Genomic DNA, 15,343 nt, shown 5'->3' with positions numbered 1-15,343 from the left:
GTTTTGTTTTTAATTCTAATGCACCCATAATATTGATGATTGACGATTTTCACGTTAATTTGTTTGTATAATGTAACACCCCTTCTCATAGGTCAGGAATATTACGTATATTTGTAACATAACACCTGGTAAAGAGATTCAATCTTATAAAAATATCTCATCTATTGGATCTTAAAACTTATCTAGCATGACAGTCTCTCATAACATAAAAGCTGAAACGTAAAAGAAATTATATAAGCTAGTTCTATGTGATACAAACACTGCTTAATGTCTAAATCATATACTAAGTCTCTAGAAATTTATCGTACTCCTAACAATCCTTCTCTGTATACACGAAATTGTCATTGAGGACGTTAAAACATAAAAATAGAGAAACAAGCAAATGAGTCGAAGACTTGGCACATCATATTGTTAACTTAGTTTTACATAAGGCTTAATTTTGAAAACTTACATACACCGTGACACATTCATATAACATATATATCATTCGTTAGTAACATAAGCAGAATCAAACATAATCATGACAATATATATAACGTGGATGCATGAATGACTTATTACATGCATTTCCTATCATTCATACATAACTTATTCATCTTGTTTTTCATTTACTTAGCGGCCATCATAACATGTGTGCATTAGTCCAATTGTCGTTGACCGTATAAAACATATCATAACATAGGGAAAACCATGTTTGGATCTGTGGCACCATCTAACATATCGTTACATGTAGTAAAAGATGCTTGGGTCAGTGTTATCACATAGCATATGGTTAAACCAAGCTTGCATCTGTGGCACCGTCTAACGTATCATAACATATAATGAAACATGCTTGGGTTTGTGTTATCACATAGCATATGGTTAAACCACGCTTGAGTTCGTGGTACCGTCTAACATATCATAACATGTAGTAAAACACGATTGGGTCTATCTTATCACATAGCATATGGTTAAATAAGCATATGGTTAAACCACGCCTGAATCCGTGGCACCATCTAACGTATCATAATATGTAATGAAACAAGCTTGAGTCTGTGTTATTACATAGCATATGGTAAACCATGCTTGAGTCCGTGGCATCGTCTAACGTATCATAACACCACGCTTGAGTCCATGGCTTGCACGTCCACCCATAACATAAGATCAATCTTAAAGTTTGCTTGTCATTCATGTGTTTACTAACTTTTATAATGCGTGAGAACATGTTGGACTTCGTGAATTTACCTGGCATGGCACATACTTTTGTGCATAGCATAACATTAAACATGATATATTAACATGAGTCATACACAACATAACATAGCATAGGCATGGTATACATGATCTAAACATTACATGGCATACCTATGATTTTCACAACATCTCATCCATCCAACAACAATCCATATCAGCATAGCATCCATAGTCTTATTCACAAGCATATCTTTGTAATTCATCGAGGTTCGTGAAAAGGGGCTAACTTTGAATTGGCTCATTGCGTAGCATAGGTAAACTTCACATTTTCATGCAAACTCATAATATTTATTGGGGTTTGGCTTGTATCATGTGCCAAAAGAACATTACAATCTCATATTAAAGAATTAATGGTCATGATTGTTTGTTAGTAACCAACCACCTAATAACTTTCATCTCTCACATGTCCAACACATTTCATCCCCTCTAAATATTTATTCATTAAACATATTTATTCATTAAATATAAGGGTTTGGCTTGCATATTTATTCATTAAATATTCATCAAACATATTTATTCATTAAATATACAGGAGGCAAGCCAGACGTGGATATAATAGCTTGTATCAAATATATTTATATCTTTTGATTTTATAATATTTATAATAAATTATATATAATATACCAGCATGTAATAAATAACCTAACAAATGCAAGTGCATTCTCATTGGTATCTTTAAACTTATTTTTAAGAAAATTTTCACAAAACTTTTATATGAGTAATGCGAAGTATATTTTAGAATGTATAAATTTCACATATTTTTTTTTGTTAAAAACGAGTTTTAAAATTAAAAATATAATCTTTTAAATAAATCTCAAATTTATCTTCTTCTTTTTTTCAAAGAAAATGCAAGATTTGCACGTTCCAAAATTAAAATCTTAAATATCATTTTTTAAGTTAGAGGGGGATGAAATATGTTGGGTACTTCATATATGAAAGTTATTAAGTGACAAAATGGAAGATTTTGATTTGACTGAAATGAGTGAAAGTACACACTGAGAGAAAAGAAAATAGGAAAGAATTTGGATGATTAGGATTGCTTGTTGGTAGCCAATCATGGCCGTTAATTCTTTAACAGGAGATTTCCTGTTCTTTTTGCACAGGAGGCAAGCCAGACCTTATTTACCGCACACATAAATATATGATTATACTACTTACTTCTTAGCGCTTCTTCTACAATCTCACATTGTAGCTTGTGACCAAGAGAGAAGGAGAACCAACTGCGACGATGGGTCTAGGTGGTTGACTAGGAGTCGTGGCGATGCAATTGGAGGCTCCCTTGAAAATAGCACAGGGTGTAAGGAGGTGCCTAGTTGGTGATTTCTGGACAGTTTGGGTGGTGCTCTGACGTCCTCTACAGTGGTGGTTTCCGGCGAAAGAGTCTTGGTTTGCTGTGAGAAAGGCTACGTGGCTTTTGTTTTCAACGTGAGGACTTGTGAGAATGGACTTGGCTACAAGGGTGCTACTGGTTTGATGAAAGAAAATCTTGGGGAGCAAGAGTGTGTGTGTGTGTGTGAGGGTTTTTTATGTGTGAATTGGTTTCTAATTAGGAAACTATTTAAACTTGGGAAATCAAATAGAGGGATATACGGGATGAAGACAGTGGAAGAAACCTAATAAAATAAAATCACTATTTTAAAATTGATCTAATAAAAAGCTTGTAATTCTCTTCCACCGCTAGAGAGAGGCGCTCGCCTCTCTCTAGAAAGCAAAACAGTAAATCCTTCTCAGAGGGAGGTGGGAGCCTCGGCTCCTCCCTCCCTCCCCTCTCTTTATTTTCCAGTTTCTTTGTTTTGTTTTTATTTTGCTTTCCTGCTTTTCTAGTTTAGTCTAGTGTGTTTGTGTCGGTTTTGCAAATAAAGGGTGCCGGGTACTCGTCTGGGCCGCTTCTGCAGAAAAAAGGAAGAGGAGACGGTGGGAGAGAGGTGGTGTGAGACGATGTTTGTGGGAGAGGCAGACAGAGACGGAGTTTGATGCTCTGTTTTGGTGCTCTATTTTGGTACGGGCGTTCATGGATTGTCCTGAGGTCTCCGGTGATGCTCTGTTTGGCACGGGCGTTTGTGGATTGGCCTGAGGGTAAGGAAGTTTTTGGATCTATGGATGTCCTGCCTCGGGGATCTTTCGGTGGACTTTCGGCATAGTGGGTGGATGGTAAACGGCGAGGAAGGAAGGCAAACTGCAAGGCGGCTCTAGTTTTGTTACGAGCTGTGGTTTGAGGTGGAGAAGTGGTTCGAGGCGAGGCGGGGCTGCTCTGGTTTTGGTACGAGCTGTGGGTTATGGGTCTAAGCCAAGGATGGTGGTTCTTGGCCGGGGCGAGACGGCGTCCATGAAAGAGGGAGATGGCGATGGAGCTTGCTGCTCTGTTTCGGCAGGTGCTTTTATGGGCTACCTATCCATGGTTGCTGTGCATTCACCTGGGCTCCATGGTGCTGCCCATGCATCGTGGTGAAGTGGCCGGCTCATGTGCAGAAGGATAACAGGGAAAGTGGGTGGCGGCGGCGGTAGAAGGAAGCGATGCAACCCTAATGGGTTGGGCCCCCAAGTGCACACAAGCTGGGTTTTGGCTTAGGCTGGGCCCATTGGCTCTACAGCCCATTATCAGTTTTTTGTATATGTAATTTTTAGTCTGTTTTAGTTTTTATAAATAATAAAAATTGGCTAGTGTCCCACTCCTCTTCTGGAGGAAGGTGGGTGTTTTGTCCTACTCCTCTTTTGGAGGAAGGTAGGGTTTAGTACTCTTCCTCCTTGGGAGGAGAAAGTGTAGTTGTGTTCCTCCTCCTTGGAAGGATGGAGCGTGGGTGTACCTCTCTTTTTTGGAAGAAATGTTGTTTTAATTCTGTTTTGACAGAGTGCTTTCTCTTATGATGTTTGTCAGGAGAGAAGGTATAGAAGTTTAGATAATGTCCGTCACAAAAAAATTTGTTGATGGGGAAGCTCCTGAACAGTTGCGTTAGTTGACTTATAGTCTGGTTCTCCTGTATTGATAAGTCACAGTTGTAACTTCGATTATGAATAAATGCAGTGAAGTATATTTCCATAAAAAAAAAAAAAAAAAAATTGATCTGATAAAGCACTTACTAAAATAATAACAATAATAACAATTATAAACCCTAATTTAGGACCCGTATGTACATACATGGATTTTTTCTCTCTCTTTTTTACTAAGATAAGTGGTTTTGGGGGTGGAAAACACTAATAAAAATGTTAGTGATCCATGTTTTCTTTTGTTTTTCTTCATGTACGCACATAGCTAACTTTATTTATATAAAAATGTTGTTTCTGCATTTCTCTAATGAACATAATGTCCAAAAAAAATATTTTTTTTATGTTTTTTAATCATATCAAGTCATATCAATTTGTGAGTTTATTTTTGTGTAATTAATTTGTAGTTAAAGTATTTTCTTTTTTTCTTTTAATGTTTATATGTAAAATATTGGCTTTAACGATTATTAGAAGATGGTAACAATGGTAATGGTCCTCTTCTTAATGATGATGATAATTATATGAAAAATATAGACTTATAATTACTTTACAACTCTATGTCATATGGAGGTAGTTATGTAAAAATGAGATTATTTTTAATGAAAGTGAATTTTAAAATAGTTGTAACTTACATTTTAGCTATATTCAACTATGCATTTTATTTTGGTTTTGGCTATCCATAGCTGTGTATATTTTGTAAAGTACAAGAGAACTCTTAAAATAGTTGATCGCTTGATTGTCCAATACATTGTTATCTTACATTTTTAACCTTTTTTGTCCTAGTATCCGCAAGTTTAGTAGTGTTTCATTTTGACCAAGCTCATGCTTATGCTTTGCATTTCGGGTGTAGGCTCTAGATAGTGTTTACTTTTAAATGAACCACCTAGTACTTTCACGGTTTCACCAATGTTGATACATAGTGTACACACACAACTCAAGGGATTGGTCCAAGTGGTGAAAACCTTGGTCTTAGGGTATCACTCTCCTTAAGGTCCAAGGTTTAATACCTCATGGGTACAAATAATCATTTGAGACTATAATCCCTACTGAAAAGTTAACGATTTAATCAGTTTCGTAGAAGAAAATTTTTGAAAGTGTGGTGTACGGAACCGGAGTTTACCCGAGTGAGTTTAAAGGACCCTATCTTGTAGAGGTTTACTTTGCAGGGCTACATCTGAGATTCATGTGAGCTTAAATTTGCAGGCTCCATTAGGATTGTTAAAACCCTTTGAGCTTTTATCAAAACCGCAATTGCTGATGTTCTACTCACAAAAAGAGACATGTTTCCAGGCCATCACGCGATGTTGGATATCTTCCAGACACTCATATGTTTCTCTTTTTATTCTTTTCTTAAGCAGTCAAACATTGCTTTTGCTTGAAGATATAATAAATCTGTCTCTAAGTTCCCTACAAGTTTTGTAATGTGAGGATTAGGAAGAGAAAAAAAAAAAAAAAGAAAAAAGAGTTGTAAAGTGAGAACAATAACAATACTTTTGACTGTTTTTATCCACATTCTTTCTTTTCTTTCTGTTAAAAATAAAAAATAAAAATATGAGAGAGAGAGAGAGAGAGAGAGTCTCTGTTATCCCTGAAATTATGTTAGATCTTGAGGAAATCTAGAAGACGCTTTACGAAAAATAAAAAATAAAAATAAAAACAAACTTAAAAAATAGTGCTTGAAAAAACTTGTTAATTGTCCAGATAGTCCTTATTGTTTACCCTTTTTAAAATAAGTTTCTTATATTTTCACTTTGTTCACTTGTTATTTTAGCTACAAAAGAATTATACAAAATTAAATCTATAAATTGGTGTGACTTGATATAGTACGTCAAATTATAAAATTACTTTTAATATAAAATAGATCTAACGCATCACGTAAAACCATGTCAGTTTATGGATTTATATTTATATAATTTCTTTATATCTGTAGCAGTTCTCTTTAATTATTATGGGTGGTACTAGTGGCGTGCTCACTAGTACAAATTTTTATTTTTATTTTTTATATTTTTTTAACATTTTAAAATATTTTTAAAAAATTAAAATATATATATCAATACACTAAAAGTCACTTTCTTAACTATTAAGTAAAGAAAAAAAATTTTAAAAAATTAAATACATAAATAATTAAAATAAAAAAATAAACTCATAAAACATACTAGTATTTTTTTAATTCTTATATATGTTTTAAGAAACTTGTATTTTAAATTTTTAATTCTTATTTTCATCCATCTCTCACTAGTCTAATTCAGATAATTGCGGCGTGGTCCAATATCCACGTGTTAATTAATCAAAAACTATACGTGGAAAGTTAAAATAACAAAGAATTTGTTTAAAAAAAAAACAAAAACATTCTTAAAAGCCCGATAAAATTAAAAATAATCAACTTTCCACCCTCCTGACGAGCTGGGCTCCAATCCAAAGCGAGGTCTTGGTCGAGATTCTGTCTTTCTAAACGTATCGTTCAAAGTTATCGTTAGTGCATTTGCATGTTTGTCTATTATATATATATATATATATATATATATATATATTCTATTTGTTTTTTTCTTTTGTGGGGTCCATGAGAGAAGACATTTTAATTCACGAACTAATCTACGTACATTCTGTTTTTCAGACAAGAAATCCAACGTATGCAATTCCAGTTGTTTTTCAGCCGCTAATTACTGATAAAAATAAAAATCAGCCGCCAATAGTGGCTTGAAATGAACAGCCATGTTCTAGCATTCAACGCCATATATATATATATATTGATGGTCGAATGCCCGTTTGGCAGATGGACCATGTGGAAAAGCGATCGATGGCTTTTGTCTACAACTTCAGATAAGGATCGAACATCCTTTTCTAGACATTGTCATTTGATCTCACTATAAATGTAAAACAAACATCCGTATATTAGGACTCATATGGCAAATCTCTTGTTTCTTTTCTGTACATGTGCACTAGTACCGCATTGACATTCCTCTTGCCTTCACAATACAACCCCACAATAGTGAAAGGCTCTACCCACTTGACTTGCACCAATGTTCTTCTCTTATAAGTAATTATTAAATATTTTTAAAATACGCGATATTCTCGTTTTATTATAAAATATTATGTCAATTAAAATTATGCTTGTATAAGCAATGTTAATTACATGGCATGTTATGATAGGATGAGGGTACCATATTTGTCATATTTCAAGAATATTTAATAATTTTTTTTTATGCATAATAATCGTTTTTTTTATTATTCTTATCGTTGTTATTGTTAGATATGTGCGATGTACGAGAATTATGCTCTATATAAAAAGATGAAAAATAGTTATATACGTGTATAATTCTAGAGTATGAAAGAGAAAGGAGGGTGATTCTAAACGTTATTTAGAAGTTATGAAAGAGAACAATTGAAAGCTAAGAAATATAGTGAAGGGGGAATGCTCTAATTAGGTAGAACAACAATTCATGTTTAAATGAAAAAGATATCTTATATATTGTCATCACATTCTTCAAATGCATTTATGATAATTAATTTTTTTCTAGGATTTTGAGACCATTAATTAGACTAATAATTATAATAATTAGGACTTTAAGATAACCATTTATCTTTTATAGTCACCACAATATTAAGTAATGCTATACTCTATATTTCTATTCTATTTTTATCACATTACGTATTATGTGACATAGTTATCATCATTAGATGATAAAGAATCATCGAATAAATGATTATGCAATAATGATAAATGTGCTGCATCTTACATAGTAGAATGAATGTGAGATGGTAGTGTAGTATATAGGATTTTTTATTGAAAATATGAGAAAAAAAGTTGAATAAAAATATTATAAAATTAAAATATTAAACATAATTTTTTAATATTGTTTTTATTTTGAGATTTAAAAAAGTTAAATTATTTTTTATAATTTATCTAGAAGGTTTGAAAAGTTGTAATACTTACGTATTGATTAGATGAAAAAAATGATGATTTGCAATTGAAAAGTGTTTGAAATTATGATATTTAGAGATGAAATAAGATAAGATTAGATAAATTAGGAGGATTTTACTATTTAAACCGCGCCTAAATTAATAAATAGCATATTAATCAATTTATAGACTTCACGGAAATCAAAGACCAGTCATAACAATTTGAGAAGTCCCTACAAAGTTACTTTATATATATATATATATAACACATATTGCATTCATTAATAATGGACATTACAATTTTGACCAGAAACATATATTATAAGTCAATTATAACATTAATTGCTCTTCAGTACAAAACTATAACTGACATGGTCTACCTATGCTCTAAACCTCTACAAATCACTGTTTGAGAGATAGCATAATTATGTCTAAGATAGAGTTAACAAACTCCATACTCTGTCTAAGGTGGAGTAGAGGACAAACTCCATGGATAAAAGTCCAAGTGACACACTCTATAGACAAAAGTTCTAGAGATGATGCATTTTTTTTTTGTTTTGTTTTTTATTTTCTAAAATAAAAGACATAACAGAAATTAAAGATACATGAAAAAATAAATTATATCTTGGAAAGATATAGATCTGTATTTTCAAAATTGGAAGAAAAAAATTACAAAAAAAGTAACTGTAATGACGTGTGAGATCCACATTGAGAGTATGGCAGTTAGTCAAGTCTAAAGTAACCAATGACCCTGGTATAAAAATACCAATTTCTCCCATTAAAATGCCTAATATGAGAAGTAGGGTAATTCCTTATAAAGCCCATAATGAATTTGTTTCAAGTTGTGTGAGACTTCTCAATAAGCTTCTTCATGTGTGGGCTAGTTTTTCTGGTACTGGCATCGTGGGTATGTCGCAGGAGCTCATAATCGGATATAGGTTAGCTTGGCTCTAATACTATATAGAAACACCCATTTCTCCTATTAAAATACTTAATATGAGGAGTATGGTAACTCCTTATAAAATCCAGGATGAGTTTATTTCTAAACTGTGTGAGACTTCTCAATACATGGACCCATAAAAGCCACGTGATGGCATAAAAGCATCCTTAGTAGTGACGCGTAGATTTCACATGCCCACTTAGGATTGCGCCTGTGGCTCACGTGCAGCTCCATTCAGTAAAATTTTTTGCCTGTCTAAAGGATTGGTGTCTAGGGAAACATGCGGCAGGGCGCGTGGTAATCACTGAATGCCAGAGAGCAATAGATCAACTTCTACCATACTTACCCCTGAAAAAACAACCAAAAACAGAAAATGAAAGAAGAAAACTAGAGATAAGATGGAGGAGGGATGAATGATGGAGGAGGGAGGAGGCCTCATTCTTTGCAAGTTTTGATTAGGTGGTAGTTTCTAGAGAGAATGATGAGTCTTTTTATAAACTCGGACCGGCTCAAGTAGCATACAAAGTTGTATCAATTTTTGATTGTCATAAACAATGATGCTCCTTAATTACTGTAGGGGACCAACGGTACAGTTGCTCCAAATCCTTTGTCCACCACCTATCATCCCCACTTGATGGCCAATTAGTAATATTCAAAGGCACGTATTTGATTCCCTCTATTCAAAAATTAGGAAAAAAAATATTTTAAATAAATTATTTATTAAAAAATTAGAAAAATATTTTAAATAACTGATTTCTTAAAAAAAAAAAATAGGAAAATTTATTTTAAAAAACTTATTTATTCAATAAGAATTTATAAAACTTACTTTTAATTCAATATATTCCTCATATATAGAATTGCATGTACTACAAAAAAAAAAAAAAATCCATTCTTGTTGGAGAAAGATGCCAAAACTTAATTAGTGGAGACCCTTAACGTTCAATACACGTCAATTGCCCAGTAAGGTAGATAAGAATAATAACATGATATCAGAAGATGACCTTTAAAGTATGGTAGGAAAAGGCTTCAAAATCGTTTGAGTAGAGAGTTGATCAACTAATATTGCTTAAAAGAAAACAATGATAAGAAAAAGAAAATTGAACATAAGTAAAAGAACTTTAATTGCAAAGCAAGATTAAGAGGCCGTTTGGATTGAAGAACGCTCTCATTTCTTCTTTTTGTCTCTATTTCCTTTATTTGCCCACCAATTCTTCAATCCCTTCCAACCAATTTAGGTTTGGGTGCACCTAGTTTCAAGGAAAATGTCTCATGCACCTTTCATATTAACAGACTCATGTATTCATCATTCTTGACCAGTCCATTCATCTTCCCTTTTGTCCATTCATTCTCCAACGGTTCTAGGTTATTTGATCCCCAATTTCTTCTTTTTGTCCCTATTTCCTTGCTTTGCCAACCAATTCTTCAATCCCCTCCAACCAATTTAGGTTTGGGCGCACCTGGTTCCAAGAAAAAGTTGCCATATCATTTTGACAGGCCTCAACCCATTCCTCTGCCCTCATGCCCATTCTTTGCAACACCCAATTCCTTTAAGGCTTATAAAGCTAGAGGAATGTAGATGTTGCGAACCTTAAAAGATTAATTTTTTGCACAAAGTATAAAAGATTCTATACATTTATAAAGATTTTGTAGTGCTTTATAAGAAATAAATCTCTAAAATATAAACACTTATTCAATATCACTTATTAGAAGAAAATAACTTGTCACGTGCTACACATCACAAAAAAAAAAAAAAAAGAAAAAAAAAGAAAAGAAAATTGAATTGTAAAGATAAAATCAAATCCTTTCTTAGTGTCTCAAGCCTTGTTATCAATGTCATTCTTCTAAACAAAATTCTCGCCGGCAACGTCCTCATAACCTTCCTCACTTGGGCTGGAAAACATAAAAACAATTAATAGAGTCGAATACTCATTAAAAACAACATCATACAAAAAACATAATATAAATATAGACTTTCAGTTAACATTATTTGAGAAATCTTACCTTTAAGTATACATAAAACATTTACCTTAGAACATTAAAGAGAAACATTCATTCCTTAACCTCAAAACATTAATCATTTATTATCTTCACTCCATCATTTAATGGTCACTACACACTCTTAACTCCCGTGCATTAGGGGTTAGCAACTATTGCACTCGATAGTTCTTCCCGTAGCTAGCAAATAAGAGTCGAATCTCAGGAGTAGGTCATCACTAGGTGCATTGCCAATGATGCATTCCAACGTTGCCATATGTCCCAACCTCATGGTACTATCATCATTCTCATATGACCCATTCAATTACCATATCAAACATATGCAGTTATACCATTCCATTTTCTTTTATTTTCTTTAACATTGTCTTACATTTCATTCTTTAAATAAAATAGTCATACTATATGGTATTTAGTCACATCATCATTCATGTAGTTCAAAATCATGTAATATTCTTCATCATAATAGGATTCATAAAAAGAGGCTGTTAACAAAGGCTCATACATACATACATACATACATACATACATACATACATATACATACATACATACATACATATATATACATACATACATATATATATATCTACATATATATATAAAGCTTGGTCATATGATTACTTTCCTAAACCGATCAATACTTTCAGTTTTACCAATTCTGATTCGGTTTGGTCTCAAATTTTTAGTTTTAATATAACTATATTATTATAAGTTATAGTGATTTAATATAATATTAATATTAATATAAATCAATATACCAATTAATTAAAGCAAAAATGTAATTACTATACTAATATATATTAGTATTGTATTATGTATTTATGAAAAGCATTCAAAAGGATTATGTTAAGAATTTATTAGGCCTAAAAATGTAATTAATTTATATATTTTATATTAATAATGTGACGCGCCCAACTTCCACGTACAGATACGTGGAAATCGAGACGTTGGGATGATGATAATACCGGTCATATATCCCATCGCCAAGTGCTAAGTGTGTGCATATGCAACAAGTGTACAAAAAAATCACACAGCGGATAATAAAAGTCTTATAACTAAGTACCAAAATTTTTGCTTAAATACAAACTCGTTTAAATCACACATAATAAAATATTATAAGTCTCAAATATTGTGTCAAAACTAACATACGAGACATAAAACTAGTAGATATAGTTTTTGACATAAACAACTCTAAATCAACATTCTGGCGGAGCCGCCTCCTCGGGCTTAGCCTCCTCCTCCTCCTCCTCAACATCTGCATCAAAGTCTACGGTACCAAAATGGTGCCACAGGTAAGTAATAATATAAACGCCACAAGATAAAAATATATTAAACTCAACAATATGTATGAAAGAATGCCAAATGCACATGTCCCACAAATTCACATTTTTGCACGCACGCCAAAAGTCTCATTTAGGCCCAAAAACATTTTACTTTTCAACTCACGCCAAAAGTCTCATTTGACCCAAAATCCAATTTCAAAACAATATTCAATTAATCTGAATGCACCATGAGCTCCCCTATGGGTCATCCGCACATCTTGACTCCTTTCGTCACACTACGGGTAACGACCATGCATGTGACTTCGTAACGAGCGATGCTCAGTTTCGCGCTCCGCGCGTATGTAACCAAGCATTTTCTAGCCCCCGCAAGCAGAGGGGCCACGGAATCGGTACGAGAGCGTTATCATCCCGCCCGCTCCCGTTGTTGCCTAGCGACAACTCAGGGGACGTCACTAAATATATTACGCTCTCGAGTGACCAAAGTAGCTCCACCGAGATAATGCCCTATCTCGGCTTGGGGTCTTGATACACACGCATTCGAAAATCCATTTACACTGATAAAATCAGTTTTTCTCAATTTAATACATGCACATGAATGCACCATGCAATGCACATCTCAAGACATAATTTATCCAACAAATCTCAACATCAACAATAACCGAACAACTCCGTCCTCAATCCATCTAACCTCCGACTCCTCGGACTCAGTTCGGAACAACCAACCAATCAATGAATTTATTGTACAAGCAATAATATATTTAAATCTAAAATAGAGTTTGGAAAATAGTTACAACGCTATATAATAATTTTCGAAGGATCAAGAGGCTGCAAACGACGGAGAAAAAATAATGTAACAATGTAAAATACACTGTGGCTGTGGGTTGTAAAATACCCACTTTTGAATGAGGATAAACCAAGACTTGAGATTGATAGGGAATGGCCTAAAAGTATTTATGAAACTAGTGGAAGAGAAAATTGGTCATAGGTGGCGGAGAAAACGGCAGTGGAAGTGAAAAATGGCTAAAACAAAGATGAGCTCGTGGGGCTACTCGGGTAACGGATCGAAGCTGGAAATAGGAGGTTTAGGACGACAAGAGGTCGGTGATGATTATATGAAGAGATGGTAGCCGGAGGTGGAACGACGGCGGCGCTGGAGCTCAAAAATGTTGCGGGTTGGAGGAGCTCGTGGCTGCTAACGGTGGCTCAGATGGAGGTGAAATTTGGTGGAGATGATCATTGGCCGGAGGGGAAGAAAACTGGGTGGGTGGTGCAGGCTATGGCGCCGGCGAATGGCGGTTATGGGCTGTTGAAAACCGGAGGAGAAAAAGAAGAAAAAGAAAGAAAAAAAAAAAAAAGGAGAAAAAGAAAAAGAGAAAAAGAAAAGATGGAGAAAAGAAATGAGGTCCAATCCTTACATCTGGAGTCCAGAAACTGATCTGACGAAAACAACTTTAAAAGCTATAAAACGAATAAAATAATTTAAACACCACATCAAGCTAAAATATAATAAATAACTAGTAAATACTAACAACATAATTTTAAATTAAAAAACAAACTAAAATAAATTACACAACAATTTAAATTCAAAACGATAATTAATATTAAGAAAGCTCTACAAAATAAATTTCACAACTAAGTAAATCTAATTAAAAAATGATAATTTAAAATAAAAGAACCAATATTTTAATTGAATTAAAATACTTATTTAGTAAAAATACACGTAAAAAGGGGATATCACAAATAACATATGATCAAACAAATGCTTATGTTTAATATAACATTATTTTATATATAATTACATGTATTATATATAAGAATTATATATATAATATTAAAAATTAATTATATATATATAAAAAAATATGAATCGGTTTGGTCTAGTTCCAAAAATCCTAATTACTTATGTTTAGTCACTTATACCTATATATTAAATAATAAATATACTCCATGGTTATATATTATTTACTTAAATACATAAGTCATTAAATTATAGTAACTATTGTATAATTTGTACAACAATTAGTTGGTAGAATATAATAATTTTATATACTAGTATGTTGGAGTCATATATTAAATGGTCATATATACTATTATATTATGTATATCTTATTAGTAATTTATGTAGACATATAATATTTGATTATTATGGATAACTAGAAACTAGTTACAAATTAGTTATTTATGAATATTCGCAATTTTCTAATCCAACAAATGATCTATTTATTAGTTGTAAAAATTCTATTACATTTTAGATTTTTTTCACAATTTCTCTAATTTTTTTTAATTATTTGATTTTTATTAAAAAATAAATAAACATCTCGAGTTGGGAGATCGAGCTCACCAAGCCAAGCCTGGACAAAAATAAGATGAAATTGAGTTTGGGTTTTTTGAGGATCTTAGGATTGGCTCGATTATAGTCTTAATTTTAAAAAATAATATTATATATAATTTTATAATGTATAAATATTATATATAAATACTATATAATCGTTTTAAAAAAAAGTATAATCTATTATTAAAAAACATCATCAACTACATGGATGATATGAATTGAAAGCAATAATAATTTAGATATTAAATTAATAACTTATAATAATTTTATATACAAATTTAAAAAAAATGAAAATGTAATATGTAAAGTACAATTTTGCCGTATATGTATCTTAAAGGAATACGTAGACAGTAATCAGTATACAGGAAGGCACATTCGGAATGATTATAGTTTTGGTACCAAGTATCGGGCAGGACTCCTTTACATTACGATAAAATTTAATCCTACCGAGGATTCAGATAATCTTTTTTTTTCTTTTTAATTTAATGATTAAAAAATAATTTTTTTTACTGATATTGTAAATTTTTTAAAAATATTTAAAGATATGAAAAAAATAAATAAAAAAAAATTTAAAAAAATAAACTGAAAGTACGACTCTTATATTATTAACTATAAGAGTGTGTGAAGTGTGAAAATAATAAGAAGAATTTTTCATGCTAGAAGGGGGTGTTTGCGTTC

The sequence above is a fragment of the Carya illinoinensis genome, chromosome 10, assembly GCF_018687715.1.
Source record: "Carya illinoinensis cultivar Pawnee chromosome 10, C.illinoinensisPawnee_v1, whole genome shotgun sequence".
Classification (NCBI taxonomy): domain Eukaryota; kingdom Viridiplantae; phylum Streptophyta; class Magnoliopsida; order Fagales; family Juglandaceae; genus Carya; species Carya illinoinensis.
This window is presented reverse-complemented; position numbering follows the sequence as displayed.